This window comes from Cebus imitator, unplaced genomic scaffold (assembly GCF_001604975.1).
Source record: "Cebus imitator isolate Cc_AM_T3 unplaced genomic scaffold, Cebus_imitator-1.0 Scaffold706, whole genome shotgun sequence".
In the NCBI taxonomy this organism is placed as follows: Eukaryota; Metazoa; Chordata; class Mammalia; order Primates; family Cebidae; genus Cebus; species Cebus imitator.
Genome location: NW_016108021.1, coordinates 54,087 through 72,017, shown reverse-complemented (window position 1 = coordinate 72,017; position 17,931 = coordinate 54,087). Strand labels below are relative to the sequence as shown.

At 47.9% G+C, this 17,931-nt stretch overlaps 1 protein-coding gene across 5 annotated transcripts in view; it reads right to left on the bottom strand.

Moving 5' to 3' along the window:
* Window positions 1-17,931, bottom strand: part of APBA2 (amyloid beta precursor protein binding family A member 2) — a 212,391-nt gene that overhangs the window by 177,346 nt on the left and 17,114 nt on the right. Inside the window, exon 1 of one of the 5 annotated variants that reach the window (XM_037735020.1) lies at window positions 1,558-1,579. The exons of the other annotated variants lie outside the window; for them this stretch is intronic. The gene's annotated coding sequence lies outside the window, so the exon portion shown is untranslated. Of the gene's footprint in view, window positions 1-1,557; window positions 1,580-17,931 lie in introns of those variants that run through there. 5 annotated transcript variants of the gene reach the window in all.

Genomic DNA, 17,931 nt, shown 5'->3' with positions numbered 1-17,931 from the left:
TCAGAGTCCCCCTCTCTCTATTCGGCTGTTGGCAGCCAATTGCTTTTTTGCTAGCTTTCCCTTTCTTTGAAAAGTGTATTTCTTTAGAGGGCATCCCAATGAAGCCTTTCAGAAAGGCAATTCAGCATTCTCTATCAAGAACTTAAATAGGCATATCCTTGTGCCCCAAAACTCCATTTCCAGGAGGACTCACATGTATAAAAAATGTCTGAAGATTTTCACTGCAGCAATCTTTTAAAAAGCTGGAAACCTAAGTACCCATAAATAAGAAAACCGTTAAATAAATGACGGCAGAGTTTGCGTGCTGTTAAGAGTCTATGGTATATATGCGGTATGTGTGTGGTGTGTGTGGTGTGTGGGAGCCATGTGTGTGGTGTGTGTGAGGTGGGCATGGTATCTGTGTGGTATGTGTGTGGTATACATGGGTTAAGTGTGTGGTATGTGTGAGGTGGGTATGATATATATGTGGTGTGTGGTGTGTGGTGTGAGGTATGTATGGATTATGTGTGTGGTGTGTGGGAGGTGGGTATGATATGTGTGGTGTGTGTGCAAAGTAGGTATGTGTGTGATGTGTGTGATGTACACGAGTTAAGTGTGTGGTATATGTGAGGTGGGCATGGTATATATGTGGTGTGTGGTATGTGAGGTGGGTATGTGCATGGTATGTGCTGTGTGGTGTATATGGGGCATGTGTGTCACGTGTGGTGTGTATGGGGTATGTGTGTGAGGTGGGTATGATATGTATATGGTATATGGTGTACATGGGTTAAATATGTGGGGTGTGTGAGGTGGGCATGATGTATATGTGGTGTGTAGTATGTGTGAGGTGGGTATATGTGTTTGGTGTGTGGTGTGTATGGGGTATGTGTGTGGTGTATGTGAGGTGGGTATGATGTGTGTGATATGTGGTGTGTATGGGGTATGTCTGTGGTGTGTGGTGTATATGGGGTATATGTGTGGTATGTTGTGAGGTGGGTATATATTTTTGGTGTGTGGTGTGCATGGGGTATGCGTGTGGTGTGTGGTGTGTATGGGGTATGTGTGTGGTGTGTGATGTGTATGGGGAATGTGTGTGGTGTGTATGGGGTGTGTGTGTGGTGTGTGATGTGTACGGGGAATGTGTGTGGTGTGTGGCGTGTATGGTGTATGTGTGTGGTGTATGAGAGGTGGGCATGGTGTATATGTAGTGTGTGGTGTGTGAGGTGGGTATATGTGTTGTGTGCGGTGTGTGGGGGGTACGTGTGTGGTATTTATGAGGTGGTTATATGTGTGTGGTGTGTGGTGTGTATGGGCTATGTGTGTGGTGTGTGGTGTGTATGGCATATGTGTGTAGTGTGTATGGGCTATGTGTGTGGTGTGTGTGAGGTAGGCATGGTATATATGCAGTGTGTGGTGTGTGAGGTGGGTATGATATATGTGTTGAGTGTGGTGTGTATGGGGCATGTGTGGTGTGTGTGAGGTGGGTATGATATATGTGTTGTGTGTGGTGTGTATGGGGCATGTATGGTGTGTGTGAGGTGGGCATGGTACGGGTTTGGTGCATGTACATATGCATACCTGTGCACTGCAGATGACAGGCAGGCCGGGAGCCCAGGACACACAGCGGTGACCAGCTTAGCCGAGGCAGGGCTCAGCTGGGGAGTGGCCAGGCCCCCAGCAGCTTGGGACCCTGAATGCACTAAGAGCCCAGGAGGAAAGAACAAGCTGTGTCCCCATCACCCAAAGCAGCTTCACAAGGAGCTGATCAGGCAGCCCAGGAATCCTGGGGAAGACATTTTCTGTAACTTTTCCTGGGCACGGGAGGTTGGGGGTGTGTGGGCAGGACCAGTCCCTCCTGGGACGCGCAGCTGAGGGGGCGGCAGGACCAGGGAAGTGTGCTGCACGGGAAGAGAGCAGCTGGGAGCACAGCCACCCGAGCTGCAAACCTGGTGGAATATCCAGCCACATTCTCAGGCCCCGTGGGCGTCACAGAAGAACAAAGACGCTCCAGAAGGAAGCCATGCACCAGACGGCCCAAAACCCCAGCCATCCTTCGAATTTCTGCTGCAATCCTGAATCCTTCACAGATGAAGTTCAAAATACAGTATTTTCACATACACAGATCTTCTTCCAAAAACTGCTTTCCCTTCAAACGTCACCTAGTACCATTATACTCTCATACGCCAGGCTTGGAGGTGAGCTTTCTCCCCAAGGTCCAAACCTCAAAGCAGCCGTTGTAAGAAGGCCTGGGAGGAGCAGGGGAAGCCTGACTGCTCCCTCCTCTCCCTCAACTGCAACACTAATGGGAAGCGTGAGGAGAACATCTCTGACCCTTCCCTTAGGAAGCACGTTCGCATAATTAAAAAGCAAATAAGTAATATTCAGACTAGACACATAGAAGGCTAAAATATTTGTTAAAACTCCAATGTTTCACCTCAAGGACTTCCACATGGAGGGGGAAAGAGCATGCTGCTGACATATTCGTCCAGGGCCCCAGTGTTCCTAGAGGGGTGTGCGTGAGTATGCCCACCAGCCCATAGCCTGTCACTGCAGCCCAGGACAGGAGGCTCTAGGGAGGGGCCGGAGCTACTCACTGACCCAGATGGCAGCCAGAGCGAGGACTCTGCACGGAACAGAATCTAACAAAGTGGCTTCCAAGTCACCAAACACACTGAAAGAAACTCAGTGACTTTAGGCTACAGCTAGTAGAATGAACTCTTTTTTTTTAATTTAAATAAGTGCTAAAGTTCTAAGGATGGTGAGACCCACAAGCGGAGGCTCCCCTGTCTCATGTGCTGCTATGGGTCCAACTCCTAAGCGATTCCTGAATCCATTCAGACGCTGCTGTGGAAAGACTGGAGGCGGCAGGCTGTCCCTTTCCACCGCCTGGTGCTGGACTACAGGAAGCAAACAGGCACAGTTCCAAGGACAGTTTCCCAGGGAGTGGCTTGGAAACCTGGGCCCAAGAGACTGAAGTCAGAGCCCCTAGGATCCCAAAGGAAGGGACAGGAGATAGTACTGTGGCCTGACAGGTCCCGGAGGTGGAACAGGGCAGCAGGTGCAGTGGTGGGTGTGGGCCACTGCTGAGCAGCCTGGTGGCCCCTGCAAGGTGTGAACGGGCACCAAGCCTCAACATGCTGCCCCACCTCCTCCTCGGGCTACTGTGAGGACAAACCCACCTGACAGATGGGAAGGCTCTGTGTCACACACAGTCAGCAAGGATCCCTGTATCAGGAGGGGAGCACAGGTTTCACCTCAGCTAATGAGCAGCCTGACCCAAGCCAACCCCTTTTGGCCCAGAAGTTTTTGCATTCAACCCTGGCCCATCTACAGTGCACACAAACCGTAGTGCAGACACACGCTGCTTTATATACAACAAAACGCAATGGTCCCTGTCCCAGATAGCGCAGATGCGTGAAAATAACTAGAATACTAGAATGCAAGCTCCTCGGAGCAACAAAGCCCTCTGGCTGGCCCACTGCAGTGCCTGGCACACAGTAGGTATTCAACAGGTATTTGCTGAATGATGAATGAATGGATCAATGGATGTTTTTAAAACCTTTTTCTTATACACACTTAAGTGTGTGCTTTCACAGTAAATACACACACAAGGTACTCAAGATATCTGCAAGTAAAAGGCCTAGGGAAAAAGAAAAAAATAATCAAAATCAGGGGCCAGGCATGGTGGCTCACACCTGTAATCCCAGAACTTTGGGAGACCAAGGCAGGCGGATCACAAGGTCAGAGGTTTGAGACCAGCCTGGGCAACACAATGAAACCCCATCTCTACTAAAATACAAAAAATTAGCTGGGCATGGTGGCAGATGCCTGTAATCCCAGCTGCTTGGGAGGCGGAGGCAGAAGAATTGCTTGAACCTGGGAGGCAGGGGTTGCAGTGAGCTGAGATTGTGCCACAGCACTCCAGCCTGAGTGACAGAGCGAGACTCCTTCTCCAAAAAAAAAAAAAAAAAAATCAGGAGACATTAGGGCTCTCCTCTGACATCTCTGCAGACTGGAAGATTGCTCAATAACCATAGCAGGGTGCCTGCCAGAAATGAGGCCAGCTCCTCTCCTGCCTCAGGGGAACCTGAAGAGTAAAGAACAGAGACAACCTCTGGAGGGTGCTGGGCCGTGTCCCCCGGGCCTGAGCTGTAACATCCTGTAACAACCAGGCAGCCATCAGGACTCCTCAGCCCGAGCCTGGATCGTCCTGAGCCTCGCTCACCCCGCTGCTCCCAGAGATCAGTGGCTGACAGCTAGAACTCGGGGCTTGTGTGAGCTCCCTCTCCTTAGCAACGCTGTCGGGGACTGGATGTGGTTCCCAAATACAAGATCCTGTCCTGATCAGCCCCCTTGCAGATCCTAAAACTCCTCCTCGGTGAGGCCACAGTTTCTACGTTTCGGATTCAAAGCACAAAAGGACAGATCTCTGAATAACCCACATATCCTATACTCTAGTATAGTCTCAGAAACACAAGGACTCTCCTCTGGCCCTTCCTTGAAATGACCTGACTCTACATGTCACAAAATGGATGGGAAGCAGCATCCCCACGACCCAAAATATGAAAACTGGAAACACTTCCAGGTCTTCCAAATAGCAATAAAAATTATTTAATATAATTTTATATTAAGCCCATTTAATAGAAGTCAAAATATCTCAAGCACATACACTACTAGAGGGAACTGATAGGAAACTAAAAATTCCAACAGATACAGCAACATAAATAAAAATGTGAAAAAAAAATCACTTCATTGCTATACAGGATTTCCAAAGATGATGCTCCTAAAATCGCTTTTAAAACAATATGTTCCAACTTCCCACTAATCCAAATTACTCTAGTGACGTCTGGCTTAGGCAGCTCACTGCAAATATGCAGCCTCATTATTTTACTTGGAATGGTAATAACGATGAAGCATCTATTTCCATCCCTCTATCACTAAGGCTAACACAAACCTATAATCTGCACTGAAACTGTTTCATTTCTGATTAGAATCAGAAACACTCCAGATGGGCTCCGCACAGCCAAGGGGGGGCTGTCCTACAGGGCCACGGTGTAGGCAGGCGCGAATGAATCATGGAGGCAGCTACCTTTTGTTTTTTAAATGTGAAACGTTTCTGAATGGCTTATGCAGCATGTATTTAATTTAAAACCTCTATTGAGATGAAGAAAGAAAAAGAATACACGCTCAGCTCCAGAGACATGCAAATGAGATTGGGGGAGAGAAGGAAGAGCATTGATTCCTTCCATGACCCCTGAATAGCAGCAGTGGGTCTCAGCATCTTATTACCACCAAGCAGGTCGGCAGGCAAGCTAGCTGCCACCTGTTCCTGTGCAAACCACAGGCACCGTCCCCAAAAGCAGGCAAACGACTATCTTATTTGTTCAGGGATAGCAAAACGGTCCAGGGTTGGGAGCCGTGGTTTCTTCCCAAGGAGACCTAAGTGCTGTCATCTTTCTCTGGGACCCAGCCTCCCTGAATAGAGTAGAAAGGCGGCCAGCAGAACCCAAACTCTTCTGCCCACAGGCTCCTCCCTACAGACCACACCTCAGTGAACACAGTTTCCAAATCCAAGATGCAGCATCGATGAACAAAAAACCTTCTGGAGCAGAAGATACTTACAGCTCGTTTTTTCTAACATAATCAGATTTCTTACTGCAAAACCTAGAAGATGTTTACCACTTATAACCAGAAATATTGTTTCTTATAAAATAACCATAAAATGTAAATTATTCAGTGACCCATCTTTCTGGAAAAGTATAACGCTGTATAAAATAGAGGTACTGTCCCAAAAATCAAGATGATGGGTCCTATAACTCTAAATATTTTAATTTTTAAATAACTCCATATCGAGCCCATTTAATAGAAACTAGGTCAAGCAGGCACACTATTAGAAAAAGTATGAAAATAAAATTTCAAACTGATCAGCTATATCAAGGAAAAAAAAAAGAGAGAAAAACCGCTTCACTGCTTTTTAGGATTTCCAAAGATGATGTTAAATCCAGCTACGGTTCTGGCGTCCAGGAAAGCAATTGCTGTGGTACAAAAGGACAAGTGTTAAAAGAGATCAGCAGGAGCTCTTTCCCAACTAACCCAGGCAGCGTGACAGAGAGGCTTTCAGCACAGCCCAGGGTGCCCAGGATTGAAAACTCCTTCACCAACCCCCTCCATCGGTGGAAAATGCCCAGATCTTCGTTTCTGTGACATAAGACCCTGAAGGTTGCTGGAAAATGCTAGTCCCATCTGACTGGGGCAGCACTTTCATTTATCCCACACCATTAAGGTTTTGGCAGGAATCCTTGTGCTAGATGCCATTATCCCACCAATCACTGAGCACTTCTCACTTCCTGCCCCTGGTGCTGCTGGATCCTCTATGGCAAGCTGCTGTCCCTGCCCACACACCTAAGGACAGAAACCTCCAACTCTGCCTTGCCAGAACTGACCAGTGTTTCCGACAGATGGTGAGTCCTTTGCCGTACATGGCCCTAAAAAAAGGAGATAATTCTTTCACTCAGACCAAAGTAATCAAACGCTGAAAGGGCTTACAATGAAATATCACTTCCCCACTCCACTGGCCATCCTTGTCATTATTTCAGATTTTAATTCTACTGGTGGCTATTTTCCACCTCTCTAAATAATTTTTAAACTCCCTTTCCGGGTATCAACTTCGGATAATATTTATTGGCATCCCAGTATGAGAGGTGAGTTTGGTAGGCCACGAACTCCCAGGCTCTGGTGCAAGTGACCAGATGATTGCACCAGCGACTGCAGTCACAGTCACGCAGAGGAGCTATCCAATCTTAGCGAGAGCACTGGGATAAAAGAGATCTTTCCAAGAGCTCCGCCTAACTCTGGGAATATAGAAGCATCCATTAGAAGACAGCCTTCGGGATGGATACAGGATCTTTTCTTAACTTTATAAAGCCCTGGATAGACTGGCACTAACGTGGCATGTCACTGCCGCACGTTGAGGGCAGGAACTGGCTCCTGCTCCAGTTTGCATCCTCTGCACCCAGCACCAGGCCCGTCTGCTCGATGCGGGATGAGCAAGTAGCTTAGGCCTAGGCCTGTCCACCCAACCCTCGCAAAGGGTGCAGCAGCAGAGAGCATGAGCGGCCAAGATGAAGTCCTCACAGGCTTCTTTGATTCTACTATGTAAGATATTCTCAATGCCTGAGGGATGAACAGCAAACAAAACATCCTCCATCCATACAATGGGGATGGTAATCAGCCCTGAGGAGGACGGAAATTCTGATGCATGCTACAACACAGATGGGGCTTGAGGACTTCAGGCAAAGTGAAAGCAAGCCAGGTGCAAAAACACAAATGACTGTATGATTCCCCTCAGATGTGGCACCTGGAGTCGTCAATTCACAGAGACAGAAAGTAGAATGCTGGCTGCTGGGGGCTGGAGGAGTTAGTGTTTAACGGACACTTTCTGATTGCATGATGAAGAAAGTTCTAGAGATGGATGTGGTGATGGCTGCATGACACTGAGTGTATTTAATGCCACAGAATCATACACTTAAAAGTGTTTCGGATGGTAAATTTCATGTTATGTGTATTTACCACAATTTTCAAAAACTAAGAAAATGAAGATATCCTTGATGTCAGAAGCCAGGAGAGCGGTGCATCAGGCATCACACCAGCGGATTCTCCCAGAACGTTTTCTCCATCAGGTAACCAAGAGCCTGGGCTATCCCAGAGAGAAGGCTCAGTGTAAAATCAACAACCTCACTGGAGTGGCTCTATCAGGGAGTGACAGGGGCATGACTTACTACTGGAGGACAAGGCAGCAGTCAGGGAAGATGGCCCACACCTGCTTTGAACAGTGCAGAGCACGCAGAACCTCTTATCGAGACCCAGAGGGCTGCCCTGTCGACCACAAGCAGCTCAGGACCAGTGGCTTGGAAAACCCCAGGGTCCAGCCAGGTCCCAGGCACAGGCCTGCACTCACCGGGCACTGCAGAGAGGATGGAGGTGTCACTGCAAAAGTGTAAGAGAATATTTTCGCCAACGGTAAAGTGGATTTTTAAATAACATTAAGGCTTTTAAATAGATTTTAGAAATGAAAGGGTTCCCCCTGCATCTGTTGAAAACCAGAGTTTCTTTCTGATACTTGGGAAGGCCCCTTTAGAGTTGATTCAAATAGAAAACACACCATCGCAGACATTGCCCTGGGGAAAGGTAGACTTTGTGGCTGAACAGGAAGCCTGAGTGCTCCTGGTTTTCAGCATCACATGGAGTGACTCAGCAGCCCATTCATTTTATGAGCCAGCCCCAGGGAGAGGCATGGATACCAGGTCATATCTATGATGGGACACAAGCTCTACCCTTCCCAAGCATTGATCCTGAGATTGATCAATCCTGAGCATTGATGTCCGCAAAAACAAATCACTTAGGTGCAGAGACACCGCAGTGACCATCCCGCCGGGGTTCCCGCCTGACTCCTTCCACATCCTGGTCAACATTTCCAGCCAACAGGGCAGGCCACAGACAGCTGCTCTGCCTTGCTCCTGCTGAAAGTCAACAGCAAAACAACTCGGCCCTCAAGACAAAAGCCACACGGGCCCTCGAAGTGGTACTGTGGCATCCCCTTTGCCCCCACTTCCTTGCACTGTGACTGGCCTGGAACTTGCCCTGGGAGATGAGCTGGGGTGGCCTAGGCTTGGGGGCAGAGCTGTGAAGCATGCTTCAGCTATGCATTTTCCATTAAACAGAGGAAAATCAGCTATTGTGAGAAGAGTCACACGAAAGTACTTAAAAGCTGTCACAGTCCACTTATTCGAAATAAAACCCATCCCATTAGAAACACTGTCAGTGCAGCCCGTCACCAGCACTCTGCTCTGTACAAAATGCTGACAGCTGGAAGATAAGACTCTAAAACTGAAAATCAACAAGCCATTCCTCAGTGATACCCAGGAAATGAGGCAGACAGGGGCAGATACTAAACCCACCCACACAAAGAGTTGCCCTACACCCATGCCAAGAATCCTAAAAGTTACCGTATGAATTGCTTGCTGTTTTTTCTTTTTTTTGAGATGGATTTTCGCTCTTGTTGCTCAGGCTGGAGTGCAGTGACACAATCTCGGCTCACCGCAACCTCCACCTCCCAGGTGCAAGTGATTCTCCTGCCTCAGCCTCCCAAGTAGCTGGGATTACAGGCATGCACCATGCCCGGCTCATTTTGTATTTTTAGTAGAGACAAGGTTTCTCCATGTTGGTCAGGCTGGTCTCGAACTCCCAACCTCAGGTGATCCACTCGCCTCGGCTTCCCAAAGTGCTGAGATTACAGGCATGAGCCACTGCGCCCGGCCAATTGCCTGCCTTCAAGCAATACACAATGATGTAAATAAGTCCTTAATAAGGCTGCATGGGTTGAGGCACTGGACTTCTAATGATGCCATCTGTCAGTTCAGGGGCCCACAACAAAGCTAGCCCCACTGAGATGAAAAGCCACCTACCCCTTTTTCATCACTTCCAATACACATTTCTGAACCCATCCCAAACTGGAAGGAAGGAAGCAACTGAATCTGAACTCGTGCCCAGCTAAACCAGGAAACACGCTCTCCTTAGATGAAGAAGACCCACCAACTCCTGGGTGTCAGACGTCACATACCCTTTACTCCCACCCAGGGCTGGGGCCCCTCAGGAAAGTTGGGTATCCCTGAGAAACACCCAGCAACCTGCAGAACCACAGGGATATGGGAGGCAAAGTTCCAGGCAAATGCTCCCAGGAGACAGTTAAAGATTTCAGAGCTGGAGAAAGCTTAGGACACCCCAATCCTCAGACTGTAGACAGCAGGTAGATACCACTGAGCTGGCGACAGCCCCAAAAATGGTCAGCTTGACTGGGACGAGGGAACCCTGTCTTGATTACCTGTCCAATGCTCTGTGACGTCACTCCCCCTGCCTCCTGTAGCTGTGTTCGATTTACATGGAATTAACCTCATGTATAAAAAATATTCATGGTTCATTTGCAAACAGGCAGCTCTGAGTAGCACTTTCAGAGGTTGCCACCTTTGGGAGGCAGAGGAGTTCAAGACCAGGCTGGGCAATGTGGTACAACCCCATCTCTAGGAAAAATTTTAAAAATTAGTTGGGTGTGGAGGCACGTGCCTGTGATCCCAGCTACTTGGGAGGCTGAGGTGGGAGGATCACTTGAGCCCAAGTTGTCGAGGCTACAGTGAGCCGAGATCCTATCACTGCACTCTAGTCTGGAAGACAGAACAAGATCATGTCAAAAAGAAAAGAAAAGGAAAAGAGAAAAAGAGGAAAGAGGCTGCCAAGTTAATCCAGTACACACTTCTTTAATCCTGTAGTAAATTTTGTTTTTACGGCCAATTCCCAAATTGACTCATAAAAATACCATCTTGGAAGAATGGGATTGATTTCCTGCTGAGAGGCCCTACCACCCACTGGATGGTTAGGCTCACAGGCCCTGGTGTCAGAAGGGGGTTAGAATCTCCCCTCTGCCATGCCTGGCATTTAGCCTTGCCCTTTGACACGTGTTCTCTCTCTCTCTCTCTCTCTGTCTTTCTCCATCTCTTGCCGATTCTGCAGATATTCTACAGACCTCCCATGTCCCAGGAGCCCCACTGAGTAGACAAACTGGGCCTGAATGAAGCCACAAATGGGGCATCTGGGGACACAATCAGCCTGGCAGATGGGATGGCAACAAACTAACCCTAGGCCTTGAACCCAGGCCTCGAATCCACGCCTCCAGTCAGGCTCCCTCTCCTTGCCATCAGACTCCAGACCTCCTAGGCCTGGATCAACCTTCCCTTCCCTAAGGGCTACCTCCCATGTCCCCAGCCCCAGCCTACCACCAGAGGACAGCATGGGGCCACATGATGTCACCCTATAGATGAGGCTCTGTTGGAAGAATTCCAGGCAACACCTACCCATCAGTCCCAAGGCCTCAAGCATCAGTACCTTTATGCAAAAGGCACTAGGCTGGCTGGTTACCTCACAACATGAGAAAGTGAAGCCCATCACCACAAACACACCGTTAGCTGGTATTGACAGCTATCAAACCCTGAACAAAGACTCCATAAGAAAATGATGAAAAATACTAAAAAGTCCATGCTGTGAAAAATAACAGAATCTAGCCTGGCAGTGGCCACTCCCTACCCCTTGTCAGAAGGAAGCACCCAATAACTCACAGCAACCGGCAGCCCCTGCAGAGTGGACACTCCAAGGTCAAGGCTAGAACATAAATGAGAAGAAACAATTGAGGGTGACCCACAGTCCCCTCAGCCACTGATTCACCTATGCTGGCCCTATCACCTACAAAGGGAAGCTTAAAGAACTCCTTCCTCCTCCCATCCCCCACCACCTACCTGTGTACCCCACGGGCCACCACTACAGCCTGGGGGCCTCTACCAGTTTGGGGAAAGGAACAGAGGCTACCAGTGGCTGTGAGCCTGCTAGCATGGGTCCCAGACATCGCCACAAGCACAGCCACCAACATCCCCTGAGGAGACAAAGGGCCAAAAAGGAGTCCCTGAGACCCTGCTTGAGGGCCAAGCAGCAGGGCAAGCCACATCCTCTAAGGCCCCGTGGGTAAGCCCCCATGGGACAGTCCCCACTGGACCACTGCCCTTGCCTGGAGAACTCACTCCACAAGACCGCTCTTCTTCAGCTTGCCTCAGCCATACAGGGAAAAAAAAATTCACTTCCACTGGCCACCAGCTTGCTTCCACTCTGGGGCACAGCAGCTGCCCTGGGGACTGCTAAGCAACAGAGACCCCCAGTTTAAAAGCCAACCCACTGACCACGAAACAAAAAGGCCCTCCTGAGGACCTGCAGAGTGGGCTAACATCAAAGCCTCCCTCTACAATGAACTCCACAACAAAAACCATAAATACAAGAAATGGGTCGGGAGCAGTAGCTCCTGCCTGTAATCCCAGCATTTTGGGAGGCTGAGGTGGGCAGATTACCTGAGGTCAGGAGTTCAAAACCAGCCTGGCCAACATGGCGAAACCCCATCTCTACTAAAAATACAAAAATCAGCTGGGCATGGTGGCGCATGCCTGTAATCCCAGCTACTTGGGAGGCTGAGGCAGGAGAATCACTTGAACCCAGCAGGCGGAGGTTGCAGTGAGCCGAGATTTCATCACTGAACTGCAGCCTGGGCAACAAGAACAANAAAAAAAAAAAAAAAAAAAAAAATCAGAAATAAAAGGTCAACATTGGCAAGTGATTCTCCAATCAGAAAATCCAAGAGGAAGGGCAAGCAAACCATTTACATTAACAGAGAGACTGAAGCAAGCTGGGCAGGCAGTCCAGAAATTCAAAAGGCAGCAGCTTTTCTACGGACCAGCCATAATCATCAGCTAGAAAACGAGACAAGAGGAGGGGATGGTCCCAGTGACAAGAGCAGCAGAAACGAGAAACACACAAACACACATGAATACAGCACCAGCGAAGGAGGCAAAGGACCTTCTAAATAAATCGAAACCCAGATGAGAAGAAAATACGAAAGATGTCTCCTCTCCCCACCCCTGGCCCCCAACATAAAACCCACAGAGCAACCTTAATCAAAATCCCAGATTATAGGATGAATTCAGTTTATTCTAAGGTTTATCTAGTAGCTAGGTGGGATGGCTCATGCCTGTAACCCCAGAACTTTGGGAGGCTGAGGCAAGAGGATCACTTAAACTCAGGAGTTCAAGAAAAAACATGGAAAAAACCATCTTTCCAAAAATAAATACAAAAATTAGCTGGGTGTGGTTGTCTCTGCCACGTGGGAGGCTAAGGAGGGAGGATGGCTTGAGCTCGGGAGGTCAAGGCTACAGTAAGCCACGTTCAGACCACTGCATTCTGGCATAGGTGACAAAGCAAGACCCTGTCCCATAAAATAAATAAAATAAAATAAAGTTTATCTGGTCAAAGGAATACAGAAGAAAGGCTGGGGGTGAAACAGAAAAAGAAGAGGAATGAAGAGGTAATGGCCCTTTTAGATAACTAGGTCTTACCAAAAGCCACAGTAACTTACACAGTAGATAGTGGCATGAGAATAAACCAGTAAATTAGAATGCAGAATCCAGAAACACAGCAGAGACACTCAAAACACAGCAGCAACTTAATCCATGACAAACCTGGCAGAACAGAGAGGTCAGAGTGGCTGACTCGGAAGTTACACTGGAAAACTGAATGCTCCTATTAAAAAACTCAACATCCCAACTCACACCATATCTAAAATACATTTTGGATCGAATAAGACATGTGAATGTAAAAAGATCTGGACTATCGAATATTATTAGCAGAACATGCAGGAGGGTGCTTATATTCATTAGGGTAGAGAAACCCTTTCTCTAAGTAAGATACAACATTTGGGGTAATTAAAGCAAGATTGATAGATTTAACAATGTAAAAATTCCAAGTTTTTGCATTGCCAAAGATGTCTTTAAACAAAATCCAAGGACAAGTGGCATCTTCGAGAAAGCATCTACAATGTATACAGCAAATGAGGAAGAACTCTGTGTACCATGAACACCTATAAATCAACAAGGAAAACCTCCACAGGCCAAGAGAAAAACAGGCAAGGATAAAAAAGAAAATTAGAAGGAGAAATTCAAATTAGCATTAAGGACACGAGAAGCAGCTTGTTGCCATTCACAATTTTTACAAATACAAAAGGAAATAAGCTACCACTTTATACCCACATGACTGAATTAAACCACAAAGACTGGTCATGTCCAGAGAGTGTCAATGTCCAGAGAGTGTCAGTGGGGACAGAGCTACCCCACACACCAGCATCATTTAAAATGATCACCACCTGTCCAGAGAGCAACTTGGAAATATCCATTGATACTCCAAATGCCAAAACCATTCAGCCCAGCAAGTCCACTTCTAGGAATCTATGTATGAAAACAATCCCACACAGATGCAAGGGTTTCATGCTTGAGACTCCACGTCAGCATTCTCCATGAGTGTGAAAATGGGAAAAACCCAAAAGTTCAATAAGTAAACAGTCACATATTGTGCAAGTGTCAGAATGCTGCTGCTTCTGGCTTCATCCAAGTCCCTCCAAAGGACATGAACTCATTTTTTATGGCTGTATAGTATTCCATGGTGTATATGTGCCACATTATCTTTACCCAGTCTATCATACGTTCTGCACATGTAACCCAGAATTTAAAGTAAAACAAACAAAAAAATGCTGCTTGCATGACGGACAAAGGACCATGTCTAAGATACTCAGCTGCAGGAGGGGGTAGAACTGCAAATCTTATTTACAATAGGATCCCATGTTGTTGAAAATACTTTTAAAATATGTATGTATTTGTATAAAAGACAAGAAAATATTTCCACAGACAGAAAAGAAAATGGGAGGAATCTCCACCCCAAACTATGAACAATTATTATCTTTGTGGGCATTGAATGGGGCAGTGGAGAAGCCGGGGAGCAGCTTTCATTTTCTATTCTACATGATGCATTTCTTAAAGTTTGAACCTTAATTATAATTAGTACATTTTTATTTCATAATCAGAAAAAATATTTAAAGGATCTCAAGACCTAGCATGTTGGATGCCAGCCCCCACTGATGGAGCCAGGGTCCTTCTCAACCCCAAATTCCACTGCCAGAAAAATGGCTCCTTTCTCCTTCGAGATACAAGATAATTCCTACAAGAAAGAGTTTTTAAAACAGATATCAAGCCAGGTGCACTGGCATGTACCTGCAGTCCCAGCTACTCAGGAGACTGAGGCAGAAGGATTGCCGGAGCCCAGGAGTTCAAGTCCAGCCTAGAGATAACATACCAAGACCTTCATCTGGAAAAAACAAAATAAAAACTAGAGATAGATATATCTGTTTCAACGATTAGCTCTGGTGGGGAGCGCTGCCCCTCAGACCTTGACCCACCCAGGCAGCCTCTAGTTATTAAGACTTCTCAGTACTGGAGAATGAAACAAAACAGACAAGCACTTTAAAATTCATCAGAAGTTCCCAAGGAATTTGCTTCCACACATAGAAAATAATTGAGTCCATTTTTCCAAAAACTTGCTTCAAAGTCCAATTTTGGGGAATTGATGTAGATGGTTTTATTTTAACTTCTTCAGCCAGAGGAAATCTAAAAATTCTTCCTTCCAGCTCAACTGCTTCTGCAAAAGGAGGACAAAGATCCTCCTGGGGCCGCAGAATTCGACAGCTTTTCCTTGGATTCCTGGGGCAACCAAGAGCTCCGGGACACCAGGCCAAGCTTCAAAAGGCAGCCTGCCAGCCATCGGACTCCCAGGCACCCGAGCAGTCCCAGGCGGCTAAGGAACTGGGGGAGGGCTTGGTTTCAATCCATTTCCCAAATAACCAGCAAAATAAGACATGTTTAAAAGAAACAGCTGCACACCAGCCAGGGCTCTGGTTCCCCTGCCCATCAGGTCGGCGGCCCAACCCCTCCATGTGCTGGTGAGGGGGACAATCGGAAGAGGCCTCTCAACCTGGAATAACTGTCTCTCACCAGCCCCACTCCCACTGCCTCGTGTGTCACAGGAAGTCTCTGAAATCCTCCACAGGCTTCCCCACATGTTCCTGATTTCCTCTCAAATACCACCAGCCAGCCCTGGAAGATGGGTCACAGGGATGGTGCGAGCTGCAGACACGGAGCAGGGCTGCAGTGCTGTTTGCTGGACACTGGGGTTTTGCATGCTGTAGACACCACAGGTGGCCCCCAACACTGTTTGCTGGGAGCTGCTCAATGGTCTTCCATCAAACGGGTGTGGGGAGGGAGGGAAGAAGGAAAAGGAAGGAAGAGGGGAAGGCAAGGAAGGAAACCCCTCCCTCTCACTGTCCGTGGGCAATAAAACCTTTCTGGATGTCAATCAAAAGCTTTAACATTTTGCCTGGCAATTCTACTCCTGTAAATTTATCATAAAGAAGGGATCATGAATATCTGCCAATAAAAAACAAACAAAAAACCCAACTACAAGGATATTTATTACAGCATTCATTCATAGCAGAAAAACATTCTAAACAACTTCAATGTCCACCCCTGGGGTCTAGCTCCAGAAAGGGCAAAGTCGTGGGGCTGGATGCAGGAGAAGCCATCCACAATTGTGGAAAGAGCTCCTCACATACTGTCCAAGAGAAGGCACACTGGCAGCCTGGGTGCCAGGCACAGGGAGGAATCGTGGGCCCCTGGCAGGCAGAGTCTGGTATCTCAGAGCTTCCTCCTTTTGCTTTCTGATACCGCTATTTTCCAATACAATGAATGAATTCATATGTAATAACCAAAAATAATGTTTTTTAAATAAAAGTGTCCTGTCTTGCCAAAAATCGCGGTAATGCTAAACTGCTGAGTTGAGGCATATGAAGCTGCCTAGATTGGACCACTTTTTGACATACAGAAATAACAGTTTCATATGGTTCAACCTAATTTTGTCACAAAATCCGGATGAGTGGTAGGACCCATAGGAATCATTTCCTCTCACTTGTCCTTGTTCCTCCTTGGGGACAAGTGAGGAGGCTGTGACTTGCCCAGGGCCCCGGCAGTGTAGCTCTTCCGCCTTCCAGAAATGTCCTTCCCACCACCAGCCCACCACATGGCATTGCCTGCCCCTCACCCGGTACCTCCTCTGTGCCAGGTCCCGGCTCTGTCATGACTCACATCATCGTGCAAAGTGGATGTCACTGCCAGAGACAAGCTGGACTGCAGGGAGCTGGTGGGGTCGGAGGAAGGCCCATCTGACTCTCTACTAAACCACAGCTGTCCCTGCTGACTCCACGCGAGCAGGGGTCCACACCCACTTACAGGACAGCAGCTATGCCCTCCCTGGGCACTCTTTTTCACGTCATGCTGGGCCTTCACCACAAATACAAGAGCTGATGCTTATGTAAGTTGAAGCTGAATTGACCATTTCAGTGGCCAGAGCTGTTTTTCTGTGTCCCCAGCAGGCTACCCTTTCTGTGGGAACAAAGATCGACCAGCTACTCAGCCATGCCGTGGCCATAAATCCCCAGGTGTCAGCCCAGTTCTGCCTCCTCACAGGATGGTCAACCGCACGTACAACAGTTTTGGTCACTGCTGTGTATCGTGACCAGTGTCACTCCCCCAAAAAAGCATGGCCTCTGTCACTGACTGTAAGTGAGCCCAGAGGCTGAACAGGGGCTGGAGCATCACAGGACGTCTTCCTCTTTTCTAGTGAACGTAAGAGAAAGGCAAAGGCCAGGCATCTTCGAACCCATGGAGCCCGGCCGGAAAAGACCCGTGGAACCTGGCCGGGACCCCAGAAAGTGAACTGGGCCACGGGACGTCAACAAGCCAGGCTGATGTTTTGTTTTCGAAATCTTCCATGCTCAAGTCACTGGGCTTCCCTCTCTCCCAGGGATGGCCCCAGTATCCAGGCAGGCTGCATCTGAGAAACTGGTCATTTTCAAGCACCCAGAAACTTGGAGCACTAAAACATACATATTCTAAACACTAACCTGAGCTTGCCCCCCAGTTTTCATGGTGACAGTAAAGAGGAACCAACAAGGATGACAGGCTGAGGGTCCTCAGACAGACGGGTGAACAGTGAGGCTCAGAGCCAACGTCCCACCACCAGGGACACGGTGGGCGGACGCAATCTGCCCTCCAGCCTTCGTTTTTAGAACAGTTCTAGACTTAAAGAACAACCCAGCAGACTCCACACTTCTCATATACCTACAGCCACCTTCCATGATTATTATCATTGGCATACATTAGCACACTATGTTAATCACAATGAATGAATCTCCATCCACTATTAACTAATGTCCCTACTTCACTGGGATTTCCTCAGTTTCTCCCTACCGCCCTCTTTCGGCTGTGGGACCCCCGGCAGGACAGCACACCACATTCAGCTGCTGCATCTCCTCAGGCTCCTATTGGCTGTGACAGCGTCTCGGACTGTGCTTAGTTTTGATGGGCATGATGGTTTAAAGAGCATTGGTGAGGTATTTTGTAGAATGCCCCTCAACTGGAATCTGTCTGG